This window comes from Puntigrus tetrazona, unplaced genomic scaffold (assembly GCF_018831695.1).
Source record: "Puntigrus tetrazona isolate hp1 unplaced genomic scaffold, ASM1883169v1 S000000002, whole genome shotgun sequence".
In the NCBI taxonomy this organism is placed as follows: Eukaryota; Metazoa; Chordata; class Actinopteri; order Cypriniformes; family Cyprinidae; genus Puntigrus; species Puntigrus tetrazona.
The window spans coordinates 88,160-105,337 of NW_025047682.1; the positions used below are offsets into that span (position 1 = coordinate 88,160).

The following is a 17,178-nucleotide window of genomic DNA, read 5'->3' on the forward strand; positions in this document are numbered from 1 at the left end:
TAATAATATCTGTATGTAGAATTTGAATCATACTGTGTGTATGAAACTATAACTAATATTAATCATATAAGGTAAAATTAAAGCCTGTTGTCCCTCAGGCAAACAACAGCATCAGTTACTGATTCTATTAAAACATTTGTGCACACTGGGATCTTAAGCATGTCTCACTCAGCTAATAATGGATCATTAAGAGGACCATCAGCATGTACGGTGAAAGCTGTTAATAGCTCTATCTGTCGGTGCAAAATATAAATAATAGCTAAAATATAATCTACGAACTACATGGAAATTACTTTTAAGGTAAGAGTGGGGCAGCCGTTTGAAACTTAAATGTTCTTACAAAACTATAGTGACATTTGCTACTAGTTATATTTTAAGCTACCGAATAGACATACCTGTACAAAACATGATCTAATATTTCTTTATATCACACAATGGTATTTTGTTCAAGATTCTTTCTATTATCATTATCATAACCTAACTGGTTTGTAGTGCAAACCAGCTGTTATTCTTCTTGTTGCTTTATAGTGGATAATGAATCACAAGTCCTAACATGCACTGAAAATCTTACTTCTGTTACCAAGGAACATGGGTGCTATGTGAAATATCACATAAGTAGCCATGACTGTGCTTTATGTTCCAGCTGCCAGGCATAAGATCATTAGGCCAAATGAATGCCATGGGTAATCATAAAGCCATGATAATATACAGCTTTATTTTGATTACAGTCCGAGTAAACATGCAAGGCAGACCAGTTAAACTGATCTGTTGTAATCACGCTTACAACTTCTTCTATATCTTATGCATGCAAATATAAAGCGCCTCCCACACTGCTCTTAATGCACAGCACTCAGGTACAAACTTAAACTTTACCAAAAAAATGGTAAACTATGCATTTTCCTTCATTCAACTGTCTGCCTTCAGTTTTAAAAGGCATTTGTTACTCTATTATGGTCTGTTCCATTGGGCAAGCCAAGTTCAACAGATTGACCATGATTGATTTATAATGAAGCCAATTCTATGATGTTGCTTCAAACAAAGAATAGAATTAGTATAAAATTTAATAAGTCAAACTGAAAGTATTAATACATTACATTGTGTATAATAAAGCAATTCAACATAAAATACTATATATTTGATCCCCATTGCACCAGCAGTTACTGAATTCTATTAAAACATTTGTGTAATCAGGATCTAAAACACCTAAAGGGAACATTGTTAGCTCAGCATATACCTGAACATTAAGAAGTCATGTGTATGTTAATAATAGTATATACCATTACTAATTATAAGTTTTGTAAGCCATAATCTCATTCACTCTAGAATCTACTATTTTTGAGTATTGCTCATTTTAACAATCATTATATTCATGATTTAGATGACTTTGGTTGAAGTTAAAGTGCCATTACACTAAAGTATTACACAAGGCCAGACAAATCTCCTCTTTTATCACTTGTGAGACAATTACCCTATCTCCCTCATGTCCAATTAAATAATAAGTTAAGAGGCATTGCAAAATTGTCAGATATTTTTGTCAGATGTATATTTTTAACTCATACACTATACTTGAGAGACTTTCTAAATTTATCAGTCAAGGCTGCTAGGAAACCATGAGCGTATCTGTCACTAGTAAAATATAAATGTCAGGACTTCCTTGCATTTATCTGGATGGGAGGAACATCTCAGACAGTTTATGCTTTCAAGTACTCTGACTGGAAGTAGAGAGGAAGAAAAGAAAGAAAAGGACAAATTATAGTATAACAGCTTTTTTTTTCCATCCCATCAGATGAAACCTTCACTGTATTTCTGATAAAACTATATTTAAGCCTTTCAGAGTTTTCATCACCTTGCAGTTACAGACTCTGTCTGCATCTTTCTTCCATTTTCTTTCATAGGGACTTTTGCCTATGTGTATATGAGTACATTGAGAATCTCAATTGAAACTATATCATCTGTACTAAATGTGTTTAAATATTGAAAATGTAAATGAAGAATTATACTGTCAGAATGGGGTAACCTCAGTCACTGGATTTGATCACTTATGAACCAAAGCTCCTGAGTCCTCGTCTGCTCTTCTGTATATATTGCTTGAAATGGCATCAATCTGTTTATCACATCTTCTGACTGACAACATTTACAAACCTATGCCATATATTAATCTATCATCTGTGTTATTGACATAATGTTTCTCTTCTATATAGCACAACCCATGATCTCAGTGTGCTAGCTGCAGAGATAAAACTGTTTTCATACTACTCTTGTGTATCTCAAGAACAGTACTTCCTATCATCTTGGTGATTTCACAGGGTGCATGGCTCCTGACATTAGCTAATGAACCCGACTCATCACAATCAGGCTTCCATTGAGATACAGCATTGTTAACAAATTCACTGGCAATTCTGCTCATTTCTCTGACCTGTTTAGCTGGTTTGCTATTCTAGGTTATGTAATTATCAATAATGAATGATGTCCCATACTATCCCAGCCTGTCATTAGATATGTTTCATAGATATGCTTCTCTATGAGTCAGAGCTTCCTCAGTCAGTCCACAGACCATATTTTTCATACCTGTTATAATAAGTCTGTATGTGGCAATGTGTGGTTAATTTCCTTTATAATGTGTACCTATATTTGTCCACAACATAGTGTGACTAAACTCTCCAACTCAACTCAAGCAAAAAGCAAATGATCAACACTTGCTTGAGTCACCTCGTGTTCTGCTCAGTTTTTATGCAAAGCTGGTCTCTGGAATGCTAACTCGAATGGGTGTTGTGCTAAATTTAGTAGGCAAAATGCAATTCTGATTTCAACTGTCTGTTTCTCCATTCAATAAGCCCTGCTGTTTGTGCACCAGAACTAAGAGATCCAGTTACGTTTTGTAAATGTTTTTGAACAAAAAATAGTACCAAATAATTTGAAGTCAATTTCAAAAGCTGTATCATCTTAATTCTGAATGTATTGATTATTTTTTCATAAGTCACTTTTATATTTTGTTCATGTTCTAAAATATAATACAAACATATAGATATGCTAATGTTGAATTAATGTTATTTTCAAATGAAATTAAAAATTAGGAAAAATATTTGGTTATTTTATATTTTAAATTTTTCAAGTATTAGTAGAAATTGATTGTATGTTAAGTCTTTGTATGTAGTCATGTGAATAAAGATTTAAAAAAAATTAATTATAATATATATAATACACTTTAAATATTAATCATGTTTAAACCAAAAGTGTCCCTCAAATTCAACCAACTAATATTGTATCTTTATTTATCTGTATAATGGTACATTTTTATTAAATAATATCACCCATATTTTTCTAATAACAGCATAACTAGCAAAAATACTATATAATTACATCTGTAATTACTTTTATAGTGTTAATGATCCCAATGACCAGTGTTGACACCTTAACTCAACTTATATACTCCATTGTTCATACCATAGTATACCACAAACCTGTCACCTAAGCTTGTTTTTGCAAGGCAGAAAGTGTTTACAAACACAATATAATTACAATACGTACATTGCACTTATAATTTTCATGCAAGTATATAGTAGTTAAGACCTACCTAATATATAAATTGCAATTGCACGCCTCTAAAATATTATCACACCTCAATAACATTGAAGCAAGTTACTATTAAAGTTCTTAAGCATCTCAAGCCTCCATTACTAATTTAAAAACATTATTTTAAAGCTGGTTACATAGCTTACACCACTGATGATATATATGTAAATGCAGTCTAATGCACAGTTATTGGACCAAATGAAACTGAGAGATTAAGGTAGCCAAGTGAGCAGCGATCCATGGGAAGGATAAAGGTGGTAGGGGACAATACTAGATGAAACATATGGTGAGCAACAATGCTGAGGGGCAGGCATGTGGAGCAAGTGAGGCTCAGTATATCCTTAAGGCCGTAATAGAACATTGGGCTGTTTGCCCGGGGGCCAGGGGGCAAATACTCCAGGTCAGATAGTCTGCACTTCAGGGCAAGTGTCACCACACCAATGAAGGCCACCTCAATTCAGATCACACCTCCAGGGCAGTTAACTTTACAGGTTTACCACCTGGTCTCTAAAAAGAAAGTGGTGGGAACCTTGGGCACATAACTAGTCGGAGGTCTCAGAGATAAATGTGTGAGAGCTGAGTGGGATACAAAGGCAAAGATTCCCCATTCACTGGGGAGTGCATGCAGAAGTCCCTGTCACTCGTGGAAGTGACATAATCAGGGATGAAATGTTATGGTCTTCAGGTAGAATTACCTTAGAGAATGGATTAGACCTCTCAACATCGATGATGAGGATCTGCATGCCTGTCCTCGGCCCGGGCCACAGACAACCTCAATTTCGATGTGGCGACATTCCAGGACTGAGCTTATGCATAGCGGTAGGTGGGCGAAGGTCTCGGGTGAAGCTCCACCACCACTGCCAGGGCATAGGAGTTGGATTCGGCCAGCAATGTGACATAGTGTTGAACAACTTTCTGTAGATGAAGTGCTTTGTCCCCAAACGTTCGCTCAGCCACGGCTAGTCATTCACGGATGGGAAGTCCAGTGGGTTCGTATGCAAAGGTGTCATGCCTGAGAGCGGAATTGGACAAATTCTGTGCATATTCCCACTCAAAAAGAAAATGAACTCCTCCGTGGGTGTAGTGAAACAGCATGAGCAGAGGAAGTGGAAGCGGTCCTGATTCAGTGCTGCATACAGCCACTGGACTGAGAGATGGTAGCTGATTTGAGCTAATGTTTGTTGGGCTCTGGAGAGCGTTTGACCACACTCAAGAAGTAGATTAGGCCCCCTGTAGACTTCAATGTTGTTAGGCCAGTCCGTAAGCCATGAAGAGAGCGTGTTCAGACAGCAGACCTGCTGTGATCTCTGGGGCGTTGGGGACAGTTTGGGGAGGCGGGATAGGATTTACGGAGCCTTGGAAGCGGTCCAACCACAGAGGATGTAGGTGTTCACTCCAAGGTTGGATAGATCATGGCGCAAATCTGGCGATGTGTGACCAGGATAGGCAAAGGAAGAGGCAGAGAGCTGAAAGAGGCCAGCCTGATGATTGATGAGGAGCGTTTGTGGATTTGTCTGAAGGGCACAATTGGCGGATGAATGCGACGTCAGTATGTATCCAGTATAGTGTCTGGGCTGCAACGTCAAAGGCTGCTGGATTGGAACCCTGAGAATTACTGAAGCTCCTTGGTGACTAGGGTTGTGTGATCAGAGAGTAGGCCACCAGAACAGATGCCGAGACTAACTGCTTGGGTGGCCTGGCCGCCGGGATGCCCAGGCGAGGGTGTGAAAGGGTCTTAGTTTCTGTGGTCTCTCATTTCTCTCTGATTGCCAGAGAGGGCTTCCTGCCTCCAGGAATTTACTTAGGGCAAGCTATAGTAGGTGACTGCAATTAGATCATGTAAAAATCATCCACATTGAGCAGGTGAGGATTAAGTCTCTTGGCAGATCACAGATATTCCAGGTTTTTATGGTCCATCAGAACTGTGAAAGGATCACGCTGACCCCTCCAGAGTCAGTGCTGCCATCAGACCAGTTTCAGGACAGCAGTTCATAGTTCCCACATTATAGTTCCATTCCAGTAAGGATAGTGCCAGAAGGCCAGTATGGCATCTGGGCTCAGACAAGGCTGCTGGATTAGAACCCGAAATTACTGAAGCTCTTTATTATGACTAGGGTTGTTGACCAATCAATGTGACCTGACTTTCCTCTCGGTATATAAGCATTAATCATTCAGTGTTTACACAGCCTCCACCATCTTTCTATTTCTCAGAGCTAAGAGGCGGCAAGGGTGGTCAACTAAAACCTTTGGCACTTGTCCCCCTCGATATATGCCTTTATGGTCTCAGACTCGAGCTGCTTGACAACGGAGCAGCTACCAGCCTCAAAATGTACAATCTATTCAGTCAATATGAGGTCACTGGGAGCCTTGGGTGCTGAATGCCTTACGCCAGTTCAGAGTACTCTCAGCTGAGAGAGTCTCCTCCTTGAGACAGCCTTTGCTTAGAGGGGTGATGGTGTGGGCATGACTTTTTAGCTAGCAGTAATTCATGTGCTTTCCTTATTTAGCATCAGAAACTTCCATATGAGGAATCACTGAGGGTCGTGTGTGCATAATCAGAAGGTACAGTCAAGTTTTATGGTATAGAACTGAAGAGTAGGAGCTATGAAAGTATGGAGCTACTTACATGAAAACCTCAGTTCCTCTGTCACTTCCCTTTCATTACCCTCACAAATCCAAATGAGATCAAACTATTCCGATCCAGCACAGAAAAACAAGCCTCTACATTAGCCTGTTCCCGTACCACTTTGAGATGAGAATTCTTTCAACCTATTAGTTGTGCATGACCTCTGTACTCTTTGCTTACATCGATATGCTCTCTATACAATATTTGGCCCTTCTGTATTCAAGAGATGGACAAAGATTAATGGCACTTCACAGCACTGCCCTGCCAAGCAGCATAAGATAGCATAGACCTCATGTTGTGGAATTGGAACAGAGAGAACACAGTCTTCTGGGAAATAGTATCTACTCCATTCTATGATCTCAGATTGGCATAATATTATTGATATGTTCTAGCAACAAAATATCTGTCCATGTCATGGAATATTGAAACTGGTATTTTTTATCATCATTACAATATTATTAAGTGATCTATAAACGCACTAGGCTGTACTACAAAATAATTGTACAATTTATTAATATGTGCATGAATTCTTTTCTAGTTATTTCCTTATAGCTGAAGTTACGCCCATGTTGCAAAACATGGTAGATAGATATAATAGGCCCATACACCCAGATATATTATATAGCTCTCGGAGCCTGCTGGCATTCCAGCAACATTTTACTTACTTTCCAAACACAATATGTTAGAAGAAATAATAATTGATTAGTAATTTATATAACTGGAAAGACTCTCTGAATGTTTAATATCTCAGCAGCCCAGTTTGCTGTGAACAATGAGTGTAACTCTTGTAGAGACAATGAAAAAATATAAAAAGGTATAACATCATACACAAGTCTCTTGAACAAGAATGAGAGGAAGCATCTTTGATAGGTTAATATATACCAAATTCTAATCTACTTCAGTTTAGGATTCAAATATTTATAAGTTTGAGAGTATAAAAGAAAAATATATGACAGTATATTTGATTTTCTTTATACTTCTTTATTTCCAGAATGAGTTGAAACTCTTTTTGTACTTCAAAGCAAAAATATTTCTAAATTTCATACAGTTTTTGCTAACCATCTGGCTGTTATAGATAATTTGTTTGTATACTTTATACATTTCTTTCTTTCATAAGGGTTTTATCTCAGCATATGTGAGTAAGACATTAGCAGGCTCTAAGTGATTTATATCTCTTTCATCTTGTATCAACTGAATCATTTCAAATATTTGTATCTTTATTTCCTAGGGTTATTGATTAGAAAATGGCAAATGAAACAGTACACTTGACCAATGTAGACAGGTGCGCTTTATAATGATTGGATAAGGATCACCTGCAGAACCAAAAAGCTCCTTAGATTCCTGTCTTATTAGTCATGCCTGCTTATATTGTTTGGGAACTGCGAACAATCTGTGTACCATCTTGTCTAACAGACCTTTACACAAACCAATGTCTTATATATATTAATCTGTAATTCAGCTGCTGCTGACACTAATGTTCTCTTCTACTATGCAGTACAAACGCGATCCTAATTCTGCTTTGGCTGAGAATTAAAACAGTTCTCATACTACCTTGCATCTCAAGAACATACTTCTATCATCTTGGTGATATTATGGAGTGCATGGTCTTGATAATAATGTGCAAATAGACTGACTGGCTGGCAATTAGATTTCCTTTGAGATACCACAGCATTGCAACAAATTCACGAATATTCTGTTCATTTCTTTCTAGTTAAGGGCTTTGCCTTCACTGTTATGGGTTATGTATGATATCGTATAGTATAGTGTCCCCTACTGTCAGCCTGTCATCTATAATGCCATTCTGTAATTATCCCGTGCATGACTGTAAGAGCTTCAGCACATGTATGTGCTGAATCAGCATTTTTTCACAGTTACTGTTGATAAGCTCTGGGGCTGCTTGTCTGGACAGTTTCTTTTATTCTGTGTGCACTCATGCTGTCCCCTGCACGTGAGTGTGTGTAACTAAACTCCAGTAACTCAAACAAAAAGACAGACTAGATCAGCACGTGGCTTGGAGTCTACCTCATTGCTCCTGTCTAGTTTTTTTTCTTACCAAAGCTGGTCTCATTTTCCTACCTCGAGTTATAGTTGATCTAATTTTTGACCAGAGCCAAAATACAACTCTTACTAGCCCTCTCTAATTTCTCCTCTGTAAATGCGGCCTACATGTTTACTGCACTTAGAAACCAAAGAGATCAGAGACCGTTATGCAGATGTATTGTTATACAAAAAATATTCCACCAAACCATGTAAAAGTCATTCTCTGGCTATAGCTGTATAATTTGTACAATTCTAATTTTTATAGATAAACTACTTGTTTTGATAATATGTTTTGATGGTCCTGCCTATTTTAGAAAACTTCCAAACCAAAGTATAGACATTTGTTTGTTTCAAGGACTCAAAATCAATAAAAGTATGAAAAATATTTGGATTTCTGTTGTTTTTAAGCTGATATATGGCGAGAAATCTTAAAATGGATAATAAAATGTCTTTCTATGCTTTGACAAATAGCCTACTACCTGTCTAAATAGAACTGTATTTAATCATCATATACTGTCATGAATCATACTGTGTATGAGAAAAGCATTGTAAGATTATTAGATTATCATAATAAACTCCTTAGAGATTCTAAGGATTAGTTCACATAAAAATTAAAGTTCTGTCATCATTTCTACCCTAAATTGTTCCAAGCCTGTATGAATTTCTAGAATAATATTTTGAAAAAGTTTGTAATCTAGTGTAAGGCTGTTTTGGGACACCATTGATTCCTATTGTATTTTTTTCCCCTTTACTTGGAATCAGAGAGGATATTTTTTCAAGGGATATATCAAAAGAAATGTAATTTGAGCCTGCGACATTTTTTGGAGACTATATGTAACTGGCATGTAGATTGAGGCCAATGACCCTTATAAAGAAGAACAGTAGTCCAATCAAGAACAGATTAGTGCATGAATCACTATTTGAGGTCCTTGCTGAGGAGGAGGTGTTTACCTTGGCTACTGATCTGAGATTAAAAAGCCACTTTTAAAACTGTGTTCATGTGCTTATCAAATTGGAGAGAAGAGGGTCAAAAATGACTCAAGAATTCTTTGCATAGTGTGTAGGTCAGTGGTTTTCAACCTGAGCTATGCTTGCCCCAGTGGCCGTAACTGTAATGCAGAGGGGCCGCCAGTTATTATCAATAGAAATAATAATATTGCTAATAATACATAAAAGTAACAGTAATAATTAAATATCATAATTAATTAAATAATAAAAAATAATAATAAACTGTTACTATACTGTTCACCAGGTCGATTTGATTGGTTTAAAAACAACTCGCTGGAGATTAGGCTATTTAACATATTTTTGCTGCATACATGCCAACAGATGTAAACATGGATAAATGGTTGACAACGGGATCGCTGAAAAGAGAGAAAATACTTCATCTACAAGTAAGCAGGACACAGAAAAGACTCAAAAATAAACCTAAAAGAAGAAAATATAGCAGCGAGTACTGCGCGTAGGTTTCACATGTGTGGGAGCTGGAGAAACGAGCAGCCACTGCGACTCTGTGTTGTATGCTCAGAAGTCCTGTCAAATGAAGCTTTCAAAACCAGAACAATTACTAAGGAGAAAGCACTTGGAAACAAAACATAGTGAATATGCGTCCAAGCCAATTGAATTTTTGAGAACAAACTTCAAGAATATCAAAGCAAGAAAAACTATTGAATCTGCGTTCTCTGAAACGACAACAGTAGAGAGCCGCTTTACTTAAATTTGTACTTGTAGTTAATATACATTGCAATTAAAAAATGAAAAAGGTCAGGGAGCGGGATCACGGTCTCAGTTTCCTTTGGGTCTTTTTTTTTGCTTTTTCTTTATTTCGCTCAATGGTTTCTCTCCCTTAAATGCGTTCGCTCTATATCTGCTCTCGATTTGCGCTTCTCTCGAGCTTCTCACCTCAGAGCTGACTCTAGTCTTGATTTGTCCAGTGTTCCAGTTCTCTGATGTTTTGACTGCTCGTCTCAACCCTGGTCTCTGCCAGTTCCTTCTGACTGATGGCTCGATGACGGGTCTACGCAAGGCCGACCTCTGAATGGATTAGGTTTTCCTGCTGTTTACTTAAGAATTGTTAACCCAGAGTGTCTCAGGCTTGGGTGACCTATTATGCACATTTTCTGGTTATTCAACATTACCCGTTTATTCAATAAAAGACAGTTAAAAGTCATGCTCTGAGTACTCAGTTACTAACCCGACACAAATAACAGGTTCATTTAAATTTTTGCAGTGGGCAGCGGAAACATATGTGCTGTTGTGTGGGCTGTAAAAAAAGGTTGGGAACCACTGGTGTAGGTTATTGTTTAGAATGCCTAGCTTTGAGTTGGTAGTAGCAGCAGGGCCTAGTAGAAACAGGACTGAGATTAAAACAGTTTCATACTACTCTTGTATCTCAAGGACATACTTCTATCATCTTGGTGATTTCACAGAGTGCATAGCTCTGACGTTAATGGCAATAGATCGACTTATTATGTTAATCCTGAACCATATTTTTCATACCTATAATACATCTGTGGCCAGTGTGTGGACAGATTCCTTTTTATTATGTATACCTATGTTGTCCTGGCATATAGTGTGACTAAACTCTCCAACAATTTAAACAAAAAGCAAATGATCAACACTTGCTTGAGTCACCTCATTGTTCTGCTCAGTTTTTATGCACCAAAGCTGGTCTCTGGAATGCTAACTCGAGATAGGTGTTAGTTAAATTTAACAGAGCGAAATGCAATTCTGATTTTAGCTTCTCTAGTTTCTCCATTAATAAACCCTGCTGTTTACTGCACCAGAACTAAAGAGATCAGAACACGTCTAGCAAATGTTTTTTTGCACAAAAAAAGTAGCAAATAATTTGAAGTCAATTTCTGAAGGCTGTATCATCTTAATTTTGATTGTGTTGATTGTTTTGATAATGCTTTTACGCTTTTGTTCATGTTATAAAATATAAGACAAACATATAGATATGCTAATGTTGAATTAATTGTTTTCAAATTAAGTAAAAGGAATTAGGGAAAAAATTGAGTTTTGCTTCATTTTAAAATGACAGTATTGGCAGAAATTTGAAATGCTGAAGAAAATATTTTCTATTAATTTGAAAATAGCCTAAATGTTGAACAGTACTGTTTGTAGATTTATTGTATATTAAATCTTTTGTATGAAAAGCTCATACATGAATAAGCATTAATCATATTAAAATAATACTATATATAATATTTTAAATATTAATCATAATTAAACCAAAAATTAAGTCTACTGTCCCTTAGTTCCAACCATCATATTGTATCAGTACTCTTATTATTTTACCTGTATAATGGTACATTTTTTTATTAGTACCCATATTTTTATAATGACAACATAGCCTGAGTAAATTATTCAGTCCCAATGCAATACAATGGTACAATGCACTTTTTGTGTACATACATGTTCTTACATTGTCCTTACATTTTTAAAAATACCTATATATAATTACATCTGTAATTACTTTTTTATTTGACAAATACAATACGAACACAGTAAGTACAGTGTACTTATGTTCTAATGCAAGTACATAGTAGTTAAGGCCACCTAATATATAAATGCAATTATTATCACACATAAATACATTGAACATTGTTCTTAAAAGTTCTTATACATCTCAAGCCTTCATTGCTAATTCCAAAATCATTATTTTAAATCTGGTTATATAAACTTACACCATTGATAATGCTGTTAATAATGCAGTTATTGGAGAGAGCAGGCGAGAGATTAATTATAGCTGTATGACTGAAGGGTATGTGTGTCAACAATCTGAGAGGAGAATCTATGGATGTGCAGTGTGATGTTTATAAACAACAGACGACAGCCCAAACAATGGGGCAGCACAACTGGAGAATAGGCTGATTGGAGGTGTTCAAGACTCAACAGCAAACAGCAATGGCTCCAGGAGCAAAAAGTTTGGTACAGAGAGTTGTCATTGAAGTACCAGAGCTGGCAGATCAAAGTTGATGAGCCAGCGATCAGGAAGGAATACAGGAATTAGACCAGGAACCAATACTAGACAAAACATGTAATTGAGCAGCAATGCTGAGAGCGAGCATGTCAGAGCAAGTGAAACTCAATGCATAACCTTCCTACTGGCACCATAAGCCAGAATAGTGGACCCATCAAGTTGCCAGTTTTGTATGAAGCAATCATTGGAGGTGGAGCACAATGACTCATTTTGTCATGTGGAACGTTTTAGAAAAGCTAGAAAAAAGAAAACACAATAATGTCTGAAGAGGGCGGGATGAAAGCCCATTGTCAGACACAGCTCAAACTACTAGCCTGAACTTCGAGATAACAGAGGTCCCAGTGTTCACCAAGGGGAGACAACTGGGAAAAAGTGCACGGATCCATGGGAAATGGCGCTGCAAGCGGGCAACACACCAGTCTCCTGCAATAACCTGATGTGGAGTAAGGCTTCACTTCAAGGGGGCCAGGCTCACCTTGAGGGTGGTACACCAAGGTGATGGTGTCCACCACCCAATGAAGCCATTTCTTTTTGGAGTCAGCATTCCCCTTCTGCTGTCCCCCAAAGCAGATAAAAAGCTGCTCATATTTTCTGAATCTCCAGGCGCATTCCAAGTAAATGCGTAAAGTGTGAATGGGACACAGAAACACATTGGTCGGGTCTGCCATCTCCGGGGCAGTGCTTGCAGGATTTTACCACCTGATCTCAAAAAGGATGGGATGGGAACCTTGGGCACATAACTGGTCCAGGGTCTCAAGATAATGTGAGAGTTACTTGGACCAAAGGCAAGATTTGTTGACTGAGAATGCATGCAACGTCCCCCATCCTCTTGATGGAAGTGAGCACAATCAGGAGTGAAATATTGTAGTCTTGAGTCGAGTAACTGGAACCGCTAGACCTCCTCAACGTCGATGATGAAGGTCTGTAGGGCCTGTCCTCAGCAGGTCCCCTGGGCAGCTCCCAGATCACCAGCAGGTTTGATAGAGAAGCATGAAATGTGGGCAAAATAATTTGTCAGGCAGATGCAAACTAAATGATTATTTGTCTAATAATTTTGAATGGGGCGACATACTAGGGGCTGAGATTATGCCATGGTAGGTGGAGATGAGATGAAGGTCTCAGGTGGAAAACCACACCCACTGCCCCAGGGCATAGCCTGAGTTCGGCTGGCAATGTTGATTGGCTTGGTGGACCTAGTGGTAGACAACTTTCTGTAGATGAGTGTGCGCTCTGTCCCAAAATTGTTTGCTCAGCTGCAGCCAGTCAATCACGGATGGGAGATCAGTGGGTTCAGTGTACCTGAAAGGTGTCATACCTGTGGCAGGTTTTTAGACAGAAATCTGTGCGTTTTCCTCCCAAAACAGAAATTGGCTCCACTTGTGAGGTTGGCGATGACAGCATGAGCAGACGAAGCAAAAGCGGTCCTCATTCCAATTTTCTGTCTGACCACTGGACTGAGGATGGTAGCCCGATTTGAGGCTGATGTTTACATTGAGGCTCTGAAAGAAGTTTGACCACACTCGAGAAGTGAATTAGCCCCCCTATCGGACACAATGTCATTGGGCAGTCCGTAGAGCCTGATAACATGTTCATACAGCAATTTGGCAGTCTCTAGGGCGTTGGACATCAGCGATGAGTTTGCAGGCCTTGAAGAAGCGGGACATTAGCGGGATGAGTTTGCAGGCCTTGAAGAAGCGGTCAACCACAGAGAGGATGGTAGTGTTCCTCCAAGAGTTCGATAGGTCCGTAACAAAATCCAGCGCAATGTGGGACCAGGGATGGCAAGGAAGAGGCAGAGGCTGAAAGAGGCCAGCTGGTAGTTGATGAGGCGTTTTGGTAGTTTGGCACAAGGCACACAATATGGCGCTCTGGGCTCCAGACAAGGCTGCTGGATTGGAACCCTGAGAATTACTGAAGCTGACTGACTATGTTGTGACTAGGGTTGTGGCCAATCCAGTACGGCCCTGACTTTCCTCTCGTCCCATTGCAACTCCCTCCTGTTCAATGACGTAGCCAAGGAAAAGATGTGCTGGTGGGATGGAACTCACACTTTTCCACTTTGGTCAAACGATGGTGTTGAATGAGCGTGAGAGAATGGCTCTAATGTGGTCAACGTGGTGCTCAAGAGGTGGATAGCCCTCGCATGGCAAAGGAGCACACCTAGCTTTGACCAGAAGAAGCAGTGCCAGATTAAAAAGACAGACCAGCAGAACCCAAAAGTTTTTAAGACTGTCAGAACGTAGTCCTACTCTAGATAGAGAGTCATACCTGTCAACTCTCCTGTTTTTCCAGGGATTCTCCTGTATTTTTTATGTGGTACATCGTCCACCCTATCGACTTCCAGATTTGACAGTCGGCAGAAGTGAGACAAAAGTGTTTATTAAGTTTGAAATAAGGAAATGTATCTTACAAAACACATGGATTCACTACAGGATGTCTTTATTCACCCGAGCAATGTGAGGGACGCCTTCTAACCAGTTAAAATGTAACAGCCACTGTGGAAGGCTTGAAAGATCAAAACATTGTTTAATATAACATTGACTGGATTGGCTGGAATTATGACATATTGTAATGCTAGGTTGGTGCATTTAGAGAACAATGAGGGTGGGCGTCAGGGGAGCAAGTTATTGAAACATTGCACGCTCAAAGGGAAGTCTGCACAAATCAAAAACGTATTTTAAATGCTAAAAAAATTATTTTTGTGTGCTCAAAATACTTTCTTCTTTGCGATACAAACATTTTATCCACAGAGCTCAATTTGTGCATGTTCAAAGCACACTTTGGTGCTCAAAATATGACCTTTTTTGTGGTAGAGATATAATTCCATGCTCATTTTTAAGCTGTGGTAACTGTAATGACCTTTGTAAGAACTAAAATTGTTTGACAAAGTGATTCTGATTGATTATAGAATTCAGCATTATTTGCTATGGCCCACAGCAGATGAAAAATGTCATATTTAGAGTGACAAAATTAGAGGTTAAATTATTATTTTAGAGAAAATAAGTGCTTTTGCATTTCTATAATTAGAAAGGCATTCTGTTTTTGTCTTAACCACGGTTGCTATGAAACCATGATGTATCTTTCGCACAACTAGCGTATAAAAGGTCTATAAACATCACACAAAGTCTTTTGAACAGGATGAGAGAAACATCTTCAATATGTAATTCCAATCTACTTTGTTTTCAATTAAAATATTTTTAAAACAAAAACAAAAGAGGATTGATTTACATAGCATTTGTATTTTATTTGCAGTATTCTTAATAATGACTGAAACTCTTTTTGTACTACTGTTAAAACTATACTTTAATCTTTACAGTGTTCATCATCTGGCTGTTACAGACATTGTTTGCATCTTTCTGCCATTTTCCTTCATAGGAGCTTTTTCTGTGCATATGTGAGTACATTGAGACTCTAAGTGACTTTATCTTTCCATCTGTATTAATTGTATTTTTTTAAGTTTATGTATCTTTATGTTAAGCAGTAAGTGACTAAAATGGTTAATGAAAATTATACCGTGAAAAATGTAGACAGCTTTATATTTACTGGATTTGATCACCTGCAGAACCAAAAGCTCCTTGGATTCCTCGTCTTATTAGCCTACATGCTCATATTGCTTGGGAACGCCATCAATCTGTGTATCATCTTATCTAATAGAAATTTACATAAACCTATGTTCATATATTAATCTGTAATCTTGCTGTTGTTGACATAATGTTCTCTTCTACCTGCAGCACAACCATGATCTCAGTGCTGCTGGCTGAGATTAAAAATGTTTCATACTACTCTTGTATCTCAAGGATGTTCTTCTATCATCTTGGTGATATTACAGAGTGCATGGCTCTGACATTAATGGCAATAGATCGACTTATTGCAATTAGACTTCTTTGAGATACCACAGCATTGTAACAAATTCACGAATATTTCTGTTCATTTTTCTAACATGGCTTTTGGTTTCGCTGTTATGGGTTATGTGATATCAATAGTAGATAGTGTCCCCTACTGTCAGCCTGTCATCAAGTATGCATTCTGTAATTATCCTGCCATGATCAGAGCTTCTTGTGTTAATAATTCTGAACCATATTTTTTCACAGTTACAATGATAAGTTTGGGGCCATTGTTTGGACAGTTTCCTTTTATTCTGTGTACCTATGCTGTCCTTGCACGTAGTGTAACTAAACTCTCCAATAACTCAAACAAAAAGCAAATGATCAGCACGTGCTTGAGTCACCTCATTGTCCTGTTCAGTTTTTTTGTACCAAAGATGATCTCTATTTTCCTAACACGATTAATAGTTGGGCTAAATTTGACAGAGCGAAATACAATTTTCATTGTGCCCTCTCTAATTTCTCCTCTAGTAAACCCTACTGTTTACTGCACCAGGACTAAAGAGATCAGGAACCGGTTAAAAGACGTATTGTTACTCAAAAAAATATTACCAAATCATGTAAAGTAATTGTCAGTAGCTCCATAATTTTATTCTGATTTTTATTCTGTTACTGGTTTTGATCAAGTTTTGTAAAAACTAAATGTAAAACATGTCTTTCTATGCTTTGACGAATAGCCTACCTGTTAAACAAGAACTGTTTTTAGAGTATTTAATCAATGTATGTCTTGAATCATACTGTGTATGAAAAGCATTAATAATATTATCATAATAAAAATTAAATTTAAGGAATACTTCACCCAAAAAGGAAAATTCTGTCAACATTTACTCACCCCTAAGTTGTTCCAAACCTGTATGAATTTCTGAGGATGATATTTTGAAAAAAAGTCTGTTTTAGTTCACCATTGACTCCCCATTGTAGTTTTTTCCTACTTGGAGGTTTAGTCAACTTAACATTAAGTAACTTAAATTGACTATACTAAAAAAATAGGCAGTGAGGTAAATGTTATTCCAAGGTGAAACAAATTCTTTTTTTTTTTTTTTTTTTTTACAATGTACAACCAAGCGCCT

At 37.7% G+C, this 17,178-nt stretch overlaps 2 pseudogenes; both read left to right on the forward strand.

The window, feature by feature from the left end:
- Positions 1 to 2,007: 2,007 nt before the first annotated feature.
- Positions 2,008 to 10,277, forward strand: LOC122331763 (annotated as a pseudogene).
- Positions 10,278 to 15,717: 5,440 nt separating this feature from the next.
- LOC122331764 lies at positions 15,718 to 16,677 on the forward strand (annotated as a pseudogene).
- The last annotated feature ends 501 nt before the right edge of the window (positions 16,678 to 17,178 follow it).